At 43.2% G+C, this 11,552-nt stretch overlaps 1 long non-coding RNA gene across 1 annotated transcript in view; it reads left to right on the top strand.

Moving 5' to 3' along the window:
• The window catches only part of LOC141984064 (uncharacterized), a 58,959-nt gene extending 54,326 nt beyond the window's left edge, over positions 1–4,633 (top strand). The window contains exons 2-3 of the long non-coding RNA XR_012638632.1: positions 1,720–1,826; positions 4,401–4,633. This is a non-coding gene — a long non-coding RNA (uncharacterized LOC141984064). The remainder of the gene's footprint in view (positions 1–1,719; positions 1,827–4,400) is intronic.
• The last annotated feature ends 6,919 nt before the right edge of the window (positions 4,634–11,552 follow it).

The raw sequence follows: 11,552 nt of genomic DNA, 5'->3' as shown, positions 1-11,552 counted from the left end.
AGGAGGGCGGGTTGTGGAGCACTCATAGGGACACACATCTTGAAGAACCATTGTTACAGCACAAGGTGAGTAACTTCTTCTTTCAAAGTCAAGCACTCAGTTTAGGAAATGCCAGAATTAAGGTTGCCTGTGCAACTTCAGTTTGGCTCCCTTGTACATATGCATAATGATACGGTCTGTAATTACATGAGCACATGCTACCTTTTTCCCCCCAGAACCCTCTTCCCTCAGCTCCTGTATATGCCCACAGTCCCTTCCCCCATCCAATGCTGTTCGTATCCACCAGCCACTTCTCACAAGCTTCCATTCCCTCTACATCTGCTTCCCCTGAAAACTCTGGTTCCTGTTCTGCCTCCCTCTTCTCTCCTCACTACCCTCTGGGTCTTGCAACCTACTCTCCCCTTGTGCTTTCCAATCAGGCAGGTGCCTCCTTCGCCTCCTCGCTGCCTGGATGCCTGCAGGGGGTCCACTGAAAGTACAGAAGTGATAGTCCCCCTGCTCTCACTTCCAACACCCAGAGGCCCCCCAGCACGTAGAAACATCAGTTATATATATCAGCCCCTGAGATGGAGTATACTCACTTGTTCTGTGAAGATGAAACAGGCATTTTGCAGTCACATGTCAGAGCTGTGAAGGGATGGAGCATGAACATAAGAATCACGAACATTAACACCCAAGGTCCATCTAATCCAATATCCTGTCTCTGACAGTGGCTAAAACCAGAAGTTTCAGAGAAAGGTGTAAGACCCCTGAAGTAGCAGATGTGGGATAATCTGCTTGCCCCACATATGCTCATCCTGGTCTCTGATAATTAGAGATTAGTTTAAACCCTTAGCCAGGGGGTTTAAAATCCCTTCCAAACATTCATTGACATTTAATTATAACAACTCCACAAATTCTTAATATCCATATAAATATTCAATCTCTTTTTGAATCTTGCTAAATTCTTGGCCACAATGACTTCCTGTAGCAAGGAGTTCCACCATTTACATTTACCATCACACATGTGAGAAAGTATTTCCTTTTTATCTGTTTTGAATTTCCCACCTTTTACTTCCACTGAAATTCCCACAGATCTTGTGTTATGACACCAGGAAAACAGATATTCCCTGTCTCATGTCTCTAGACCATTCATTATTTTATATATTTTTAGTATGTCCCCTCTTATTCATTTCCTTTCTAAGGTAAACACTCAATATTTTCAGTCTCTCTTGAGAAGAGGTTTTTTCCAGGCCCTTGATCATTTGTGTCACTTTTCTCTGAACTCCCTCCAGTTCTGCAATATTTTTTTGGAGATAGGGTGATCAGTGTTGCACACAGTTTCCAGATGAGGCAGCACCACTGATTTATATAAAGGCATTCTAATATTTCTGATAATATCTTTTATTCCATTTCTTAGCCATTGTAACTTCTTGTTTGCTTTTGTGACCAGCGCTGTGCACTGAGTAGAGGTTTTCATTGAGCTATCTACGGAGATGCTCTAGTCCCTTTCTTGGGTTGACACAGGTACTTTAGAACTTCATAAGGCATATGAGTGGTTTATTTTTTTCCTTCCAATGTCCTTTACTTTGCATTTATCAACCGTAAGTTTCCTCATGCTCAGTACAAATGGAATCTTCAGAGAATTTAGCTGCCAAATTCTGACAAGGTTTGGAGTGTGTGTGAACAGCAATTTCTCAATGGTTTATAAATTGACCCATATTGGGTGAATTTTTGCAGAGATGGCCAAAAGCATATTCCTGGCACCAGACCCTGCCCACAGATGCACCAAATTCAAGACATTGCTTCCAAGCACGGAGATGCAGGAGCTCCTCAACTAAAAAATTGTAAGAATTTTTTTTAACATGGGTAAAACTTATTTTTTTCTAACCTCAGTCTCAAAACCAACAGAACCATTTTAGCTGAAATTTCTCAAAAAAAAAAAAAAAAAAAAAAAAAAAAGAAAAGAAATCAACCTAAGACAGATACCTGGCATGAAAATTTCAGCCCAAACAGTTAAAGTTTTAGCATGGTTACAAGCAACTGAACAAACATGGTCTTATAAGGGGAATTGTAAGGCAACTATATCTAGAAGCAGTACTGCCCGCTCTGCATATAATACATTTATCAGCAGGAAAAGACTGCTTTTTGTAGATGATCCACTAATGAAGATCTAAATCCAGACAAGTTTTCAAGGCAATCTTTCAGTGGGGAAAAAAATAGCATAAAATATTTAGGAATAATACTAATCCAATATTTTAAAAACAGTTTGCAAAATGTTCATGAAAAAAGTGCTTAGCTCAGTTTTTTACGATTTTATCGATCCATGTAATTTGTTGTTCACGTGCATTTGAGGAATGTTCTGAAATATGGAATCTCAGTCCATCCTAAACAGGACCCATTTATTAAAGAAAACAACCACAGACTATGGACACATACAGAAGGCTTCCACTTAGCTTAAATACTAGTTTTGTCTCTTGTCTACCAGTGACAGGACCCAATCTAGAATTGTGTGGCTCGCAAAGACATCTAGTGACTAAATAATATACTGCAAGTGCACATTATTACATGGGACAGAAAGATGTTAAGGAAAATGCTCATGATCATGAAAATTCTAGGCATTTTAGTGTTAATGATTATTTATACTAGAAGTGTAATATTTGCTGTTGCTGTTTTATCACTGTTTTTTCTACTAAAGTTTCAATTATCTAATTAGGGAGGAGAAATAATATAACTGAATGGTGTAGTGAATAACCACACCATTCAAATAGTGACTTGCCTAAAGTGAACAGCTGGCAAGCAACTCATAGCCTGAAAATTATTTGTCCAAACAATTCAGCAAGTAAAAGGGTAAGGTCTTTTGGAGCAGCTTTTGGACCGCATGAGTTCTTGACATTTTTATGATACAATTTAGATAGGGTTTGACACCTTCTTTCCCACTGGGCTATGTTTGGACCCTTTGAGTGCTATTGGGTGCTTGCTTTACCCCATTTGAAAACAAAAAATCATTTTGGACCATTTCCTGATATTTTTATAAAACAAATAAACCCTCTTGGGCATTTCTGGGCACTTCTTGGACCTTTTCAAACTCTTAAGCACTGTACTCATACTCTGGGTACCTTTTTGACTTGCTTTAGCTCACTTTTTTATGCTATTTCAATGGTTTGGGGAACTTCTTTGGATGAATTTTTGTCATGTTTAACCTTTAAGTAACTTGAGGAATGTTCTGCTAATAGGGACATTTTGAAGGGGGGTTGGAGCTGGATTTGGGTTTGGTGTTTGGGGACTGATTAAGCCTCTGTTTTTAATTTTTTTTTTTTTTTTAGGGAACAGTGGGAGTCTTTTTCTTTTGTGCTGTTTAGGGGTGGTCTTCCAGGCTATTTTTGAAGTTTTTAGTGACTAGCATTTGGTCTTTTTGAACTAGGTTATATGGGCAGTGGGTTTTTGGGGGCGACATCTCCTGGACTGTGTAGCGTGTGTGGTTTTGGGAGTATTTTGGGGGTTGATTGTTGGGTTGTGTTGCTCAAGACGATTATTGGGGATCACATTGGAGCTGGTGATTAAGCTGACTGTGGAGGATCTCTCTCCGTGATGGCTTTTGCATTAACTTGTATGGGGGCTGGCATTTGATTATCTCTTTGACCCATTTTGGGCAGTTGTTAGACCATCTGCCCATCCTGAGGCATTTCTGGACTCTGTTTGGACTCTGACATTTTCTACATCTTTTGGGCCTCTAAATGTAAATGACTGAATTATGTGAATTTCTTTTAGAAAACAGCTTGTGAAACACTAAAAGAGATGGGTTACTCATCCTGTGAAATAACTGAGGTTCTTGGAGATATCTCTCTATGGGTGCTCCACTGCAGGTGTGGCAGTGCCTCTGCACCTGGGATCGGGGATCTTCATCAGCAGGGCCCATCTGACCACACGTGCACAACTCCCCATCTCACGCCATGAGAGGAACATATATAAAATGCTGTGCAGTCGGACTGTCCCCCCTCCCCTTGAGTTCCCTAATGGACATTAGGAGCACATTGCCATTGATTCGAATGGAGGTCTAGTAAGAAAGCATAGGATAAGGTCGGGGTCCCAAGCTGGAGTTAGATCCCATATGTGAGGGTAAATATTTTTGGAGGTCCTTCAGGAATAGTTTCATGAGTGGGTGGGTGAAGACGGAGTGGCTATCTATCTCATAGTGAAAAGTCATGATGGTTGCCAAATGCACACAAATGGAGCTTCTGGATAACCCCAATTGTTTAAGGTGTAAAATATAGTCCATGATAAGTAGCAATGGAGCGCTTGTTGCCTTGACCTGATTGGAGGTGCACCAGGACTGGAATGTAGTCCAATTGTGGAGGTAAGTGCATCTAGTCGTATCACGCCTGCTGTTCAAGAGTACTTGTTTAACTGCTTCTAAACAGGTTATTTCTGAATCCTGGAACCATGGAGGAGCCATGCTTTCAGGTGGAGCAGCTGTGCATTGGGATGGAGGATGGATCCTGTGAAAGAAGTTGCAGAGTCGGATGGAGAGAGATTGGCAGGCATACCATCATGTGAATGAGGTAAGTATACCAGATCTGTTGTGGCCATTGCGGAGATATAAGGATGACATGGGCTCAGTACCCTGGGATCTTGTGGAATACTCGGAACAGAAGGGGGAAGGGAGGAAAGGCATAAAGTAGCAGTGCATCCCATGTGATGAGGAATACATATGATCTGTGTCCTAAGCCCGCTCTTGAGCAAAATTGAGGGCAGTGGCCATTCTCCAGTGTGGGAAAGAGATGTATGGTGGAGAATCTCCAGCGGTTGAAGATGTGCTGAAGGGCTAACGTATCTAGTTACCACTTGTGATCGTGGGAGAATCTCCTGCTTAATGAGTCCACGGTGGTGTTCTGGCATCCAGGAAGGTATGTGCCATGTTGGATACACCAGTTCCATAATTTCAGGGCCTCCAAACACAGAGAATGGGAACTCGCTCCACCTTGTCTGTTGCTGTAGAACATGCAGGCAATATTGTCCATCATGATTCTGTGTGTGATCATGTGTGATCACTGTGTGGCAATGTGTGATCAGCGGGAGAAAGCATCAGCAGGCATTGGAGGTTGATGTGTAGGGTGGATTCGGTTAAGGGCCATCTGCCCTGCACTGTATGAGGCAACCGATTAAGGAGGCATCAGTTGTTAGAATCATGGATGGCACTGGTTGAAGGAAAGGGACCCCAACACAGATGTTCTTGAACTGTGTCCACCAGAGGGGTGAGTCCTTGACCTTAATAAGCAGGGATAGGAGCTTGGGAAGGCTATGTCTGTGAGGTACATAGACTGTACATAGCCAAGCCTCATGTATAACCGTGTGTACTTCACCACGAACATGACCATTGCCATGTGGTTGAGTAGCTGGAAACATGTCCTGTCTAAGACGTGAGGGCAGATTCTCTCCTTGGATACAAAATTGACTGTAAACTCCAGTGTTGCATGGTTGTTAGTGTAGATTTCTCTAGGTGTACGCAAAGACTGAAGCTCAAGAAAAGGTCCGTTGTCATTTGGACGACATACAGGGCATCAGTTTTGGATGTGGCCTTGAGGAGACAGTCATCTAAGTATGGAAAGATGACAATGCCCTCGTTGCGTAGGTAGGCAGCCACTACCACAAGGACATAGAGCACACATGAGGGGCTGTCGAGACTCCGAAGGGCAGTACTTAGTATTGAGAGAAACCAATCCCCATGATGGATCAGAGGAACCATATGTGGGCAGGGTGTATTGTGATAAATAAATAATGGGAGTACAAACCCTTCCCTCTGTGCTGGGATAGGACTGGCTTTATGGCTCCCAGTTCCATTCTCGTTGTATGGGTTTGTGAGAAGGGTCCCTGAAGGGGGACTGGGAAAGAGAGGGAGGTGACAGAGAGAGGAAAGGGATGGAGTATCCTTCCTTGATGATCTCTAGGACCCACTTGTCTGAGGTAATTAGCTGCCATGATGGAAAGAAAGGGGCTGGGCGGTCGCCAGACTGGTGAGATGTCAGAGAGATGGTGATTGTGACTGGAACAGGAGGAGGCTTTTCGGGGCCTCAACCACCCCTTCAGAATTGTTGTTTGGTCGATCGTGCATGAGAGGTAGCCCCTTGAAGAGTCGTATATCTGCGCTTGGTAGGGGGCTGCTGCCAACGGTGTTGAGTATCGTAGTGTCACTGGAGAGTGTATTGTGGTGATTGGGGTCATGAGGGAAGTTGGTATTTCCCCAGGTATGTCTTTGGCACTGGTGTGTAAATACTGAGAGAGCAGAGAGTTGCTCGAGAGTCCTTAAGGGAGTGTGGAGATTCAGTAATTTGGGACCTTCAGAGAGTAGGTTCTCAATGGTGGTTTATACCTCCTTAGGAAGGCCATAGAGGTGCAGCCATGACACTCATCTCATGAATACAGCAATTCTAATAGAATGGGCAGCAGTATCCACAGAGTCCAAAGAGTCTTGTAAACTGTACAGGCTGAGAGGTGTCCTTCAGACAAGAGGGCCTGGAGTTGCTCTTTTTTGTCCTGAGGAAGGTCTTGGTAGGAAAGTCTGTATTTTATAATAGTTCAGATAATTGTACTTGTTCATGAGAGCCTCATAATTGGATATTTAGAATTGTGGATAGTGAAGCTGTGTAGAGGATGACTTTTGTGCCAGTCCCAAGTATGAGAGTGTAACGTAGTACTCCTCCTCCTCTGCATCGCTGGGGAAGGACAGTGCCATCTTCAGAAGGGAAAAGGAAGAATGGTGTGATTCCGGAGAGGAGCACAGAAGTGGAGGGAGGTTGTGTCTGAGTAGTGTTGACTCAGGCATATCTGATACAAGTATGTCTTTGGGCTATCTGAACTCTTAGAGAGGAGGGAGGAGCATCATCAGCATCTGCACAGGTATCAGTGCTGAGGGAAAGGTGCATTCTCTTGAGCAGCCAGCAGATGGAGTTGAAGACTTGCTTCGGGTGTAGGACTTTCTCGGTGCTGAGGACTTGATTGGTGCTGAGGGTTTGCTTGGTGCTGAAATGGATGTCAGCACTGGTAAAGCTGTCGATGCCGGTGCCGTAGTGCTCAAAGTTGGTCTGGTTGGGCGGTTGGCACCATTCTTGAAGGTGTCGTGTCTCAGTCTCCAGTGCCAAGAGATGGTGCTGACACGTGTAGGTCTGACTGGTTAGGGTCTTTAGACCTTTATCTAGCTCTGGCATCGGAGGTACTCAGACAGTCCCTGGAGCTATGTGCCCTCTTGGAAGATGTCAAGGCAATTGATCTCGCAATTGATCTCAATTGTCCTGCCCCCCGCTCCTGTACCCCATCTCCACAGACCAGGGGTGGGATATGACAGGGCTCAGGTCGGAGCTTGCTAGCAGCAGCTGCTGTCTCAACTTGCTGATCTACTTAAAAAGGCAGTATACTAAGAGTGGGGTCAGCATACATAATGGGCCAATGCACGTCTCTCTCACACATGATGTATGTCCCTCTCTCTCTCACTCACACACACACCCCGACTTCTACTGGCGCCGGTGGGTGCTCGACCTCCCTCTGCCCCCGGCCCCATCCCGACTCCACCCCTGCCCCACCCCCTCCCATCTCCATTCCAACCCCTTCCCCAAAGTCCCCACCCCCATCTCCACCCCCTCCCTGCCCCATTGCTACTCCTACCCCAAATCCCCGCCTCCTCCCCGGATTGCACCACATTCCCGCTCCTCCCCCTCCCTCTCGGAGCTTGCTATAGCTGGTTGACGGCGGCAAGCGCTGGGAGGTAGGTAGAGGAGCAGGGACACAGTGCGCTCAGGGGAGGAGGCGGAGGTGAGGTGGGGCGGGGAGCTTGGCTGCCGGTGGGTGCTAATTTTTCCCTGTGGGTGCTCCAGCCCTGGAGCATCCATGGAGTCAGCGCACACACACACACACACACACACTGTGTGTGTCTCTGTCTCTCTCTGCCATGCTGTATCTCCTTCCTCCATTCCTGCTGCCTTGTAGAGTGTGAGGCTACATTAACAACAATGTGTTAACCCTTGGGGCTCAGCGAGTTCATCATTTAGTAGTAAGACATTCCCTGGGAAATATTCCACGCTCTAACTCCACCACCTCAACCAAGTTTCACAATCATCACTGCTGTGTACAGTATTAAATTGTTTGTTTAAAACATATACTGTGTGTGTGTGTGTGTAGTCTTTTGTCCAGCGAAAAAAAATTCCTTGGAACCGTACCCCTCTCCCTCCCATTTACATTAATTCTTTTGGGGAAATTGGATTCACTTAACATCATTTTGCTTAAAGTAGCATTTTTCAGGAACAGAACTACAGCGTTAAGTGAGGAGTTCCTGTATTGATAATTGTACTTGGAGCTTTGGAAAAGCAGGAGATAAACAAGATACTGTGGATGTGGACTGATCAGAAGCCCTCAAGCAGAGTCCTTTCAAAAGCTAAATAAAACTGCTACTGCCTACCACTAGCTGCAAATCCCTTCTCTGCTATATCTCAAGGTGACTGATCTCATCAAATTCCAACAAATCTCAATTATATATGACTCGTCGACTTCTTGCCCTACAGTTGTGGCCACTTTGCAACCCCCGCTAATATTGAGCAATTTCAGTAGATATAACCAACTTCCTTTGTATTTAGCAGGGTGAGTGGTATCCTCCCTCCTGGTTGAGTCAAACTCTGATGCAAGAGTATGTTACACATGCATTATGCTGCAGGTTTTCATTAGACTTGAGAATGGCAATTTTATCTGACAATATTTCCATAAGTGACTTAGAAGTTTTGTGGGTTTTTAGAATCTAGACTGACTTGGGAGTTATTTTGAAGGGGCTGACTGCACAGAAAACATACTTTAATAATCCTGAATATTTAATAAGATACCTTACTTGAATTATTGATCTTATTCTATAGTAGTAACATCCTATCTCCTGGCAGGTTAGCCATACAAACTTGACAAATGGTGGAAGAATAAAAGAGTTATTTAAAACCAATTATTGTAGTATACTGTATTTACAGTAACAAAGTCCAGCAAAATGGATATAAGAAAAGGAGGTATCAGATTTTTTTTGTTACTGTTCCAAAGCTGGATTTGAAAATTGGATTCATGATGAAGAAACTATCTGACACAGTGAAGGACAGTAGAGATAGATAACATTAAGAGTCAAACTGAGGGACGTACAAGAAAGTTCAATAGCTCTAAAATTTTTAGAATCAATTTTTCTCATGTTGCCAGAGCATAATTGTAGGAATGTGCACTTTTCCTCTGTAGCATAGGTGATCCAATGGATCAACTAAAGCCATTATTTTCTCCCAGTCATGCAGCGTGTCTCACTGAAGTGAAACAGCTTAGAGGTCCGTTAAAAATGTTGTTGGTATGCACTCAATGGGAGTGGGGTGTTACTAGAGAATATGAGCTCATGTTCATTCAATTTATTTATGAAGTACCAACAGTTTTCTCTAGTGCTGTGAAGACACAAATGTAAAGTCAGTTGTAATCCTGTCCCATGATAATCATATCATGCTATGAAGTTTGAGAATGAATTCAGCAATGTGTATAGAGTCCTTGGTCTGGGCATGATCCAAGGTGTTCGGTTCCAAAAGCCATTTTCCTTACAATACTACATTCAAAAGTAAGAGCAGGGTTGAAGCCTACTCCTGACACGTCTTGTAGACTGGATATATCTTGGTCCCTGCCTGGAATAGCATAGTCTAAAAAAGACCAAAAAAGTAGGAGGAGCTGAGAGGCTTAAGCATTGTTGTATGTTTTGTCATCCAACTTCACTTTTTTCCTATGTAGTATTGGGATGGAGAAGTTTATTGTTATGAATAGAGTAAAAATAATAATACCTAGCTCTTTGTGCACACCGAAATCAGGATTAAAGTTCCCCTTTTCTTAAGTGTTTCAGCTAAAGACAAGATTTACACACCAGCTCAAGCCAGTAGTCTGTCTAGTCTCTTCCCCTAAATCTAGCAGAGATAAGTGAACTGTTGCTCATAATGTACCTAACCAACTATGCATTAATCTATGTGAAAAAGGAGCAAGTATTTGCCTTGTGATTCTGCTTCCCTGAAAATATCCCCTTGCTCTTTAACACTGAGTTTTGCTGGAGATGCTCTCTCCAGTGTGCTAGCTCCTTAATATAAGACTGGCAAAACTCTCCAAGATCTTCATGTTTTTGAACCTTGAGAGTAGCAATAATAGGAGAAGCACACAAGTCAGGACCCCTCCCGGCTGCCACAAGCAACACTCCCTGCTAATTTATGTGGTGCAATTAGTTTCTTCAACCCGTGAGTGAAGACCAACCCCCCAAAGTAGCACATTTAATAAGATCAATGTAAGAATTAAAAATGTACTTCAAAGAAAACAGAAAAATTTATTGTGAGAGAAAAAAGACCTCTATGAGGAGCTGAAGTCACTGCCGCCAAGAGAATGACCTTCCAAGAAACTTAAACTGACAGGAATTGAAAGGTTCTAAAAGAGCTTATGTCAGAAGCACTTTACTATACCACAACAACAAAAACAGGGGAGGGGAGGGAATAGATTGTGAAGTTCATAACACGGGGTTGATGAGGCACTAACCTATCTTTGATTAGTTCATGATTGGCTGAAATATCTGTTCAATTTACGAGTGGATGAAGTTAATCTTTAGTAGACTTGGGTCATGAAGGTATGAACAGCTTTTGGCAGGTCATATGAAGAACTAAATTGCCCCTGATCACACATCTTTTCCACATGGAGTTACATGTTCTTTTGATAGATGACTGCTTCTGAGGTACCAGGAGTACACACATCACCTGCCTGGAGATACTTATGATTGTTAATCTTTATTCTTCATCTTGTCTAATTACTATTTTTAATGAGACAAGGTGGGTGAGGTAATATCTTTTACTGGCCCAACTTCTGTATTGTGGTATGCAGTGTAGTTGTAGACAGGTCAGTCCCAGGATATCAGAGAGACAAGGTAGGTGAGGCAGTAGTTGGTCCAGTAAAAGATACTGCCTCATCCCCTTGTCTCTCTAATATCCTGGGACCGACATGGCTACAACTACACTGCACACTATTTTTAACATTTACAACAGACCTAAATTCAGGCATTTAGACTTAACTCACTCAATGTTCAGTTGAGATGGAGGTGATGCTTCAGGGACTGCTTCTGACAGTAGGAGGAGGAACCTACATGTTGGGATTCTTGCCAACACCTCTTTCCACTCGGCTTTCCAAGAAGTCAGTTCAATCCAGACTTTGTCACTCAGATATCTTTATTTGGCGTACAGCAAAGCTATGCTGAGTTGATCAGACTCAAGCATAGGGTGTGGGTGTAGGGCATACCATACATGTAAAAATACACAGCAAACCTCTTCCTTTGTGTACATTTACACACTACATTGCATATACAGAGCATCACACACTTAGGGACTGACTTGGTTACTTTGTAGGAACCAGCCCGTTATAGCATGCTCAATAGAAGCACTGTCCATGCATGACTTTCTCTGTACCTCATCTTGTGTTCTAGGTTTATCTTGTCTATTATAAATGCTTCCTTGAGTGTCTTCCCTTATCTTAGCTAGTTCAGACATTCTGTCTCTTAG

Source organism: Natator depressus, chromosome 1 (genome assembly GCF_965152275.1).
Source record: "Natator depressus isolate rNatDep1 chromosome 1, rNatDep2.hap1, whole genome shotgun sequence".
NCBI lineage: Eukaryota > Metazoa > Chordata > Testudines > Cheloniidae > Natator > Natator depressus.
The sequence above is the reverse complement of the archived record's forward strand: the minus strand, read 5'-3'. Positions and strand labels throughout refer to the sequence as shown.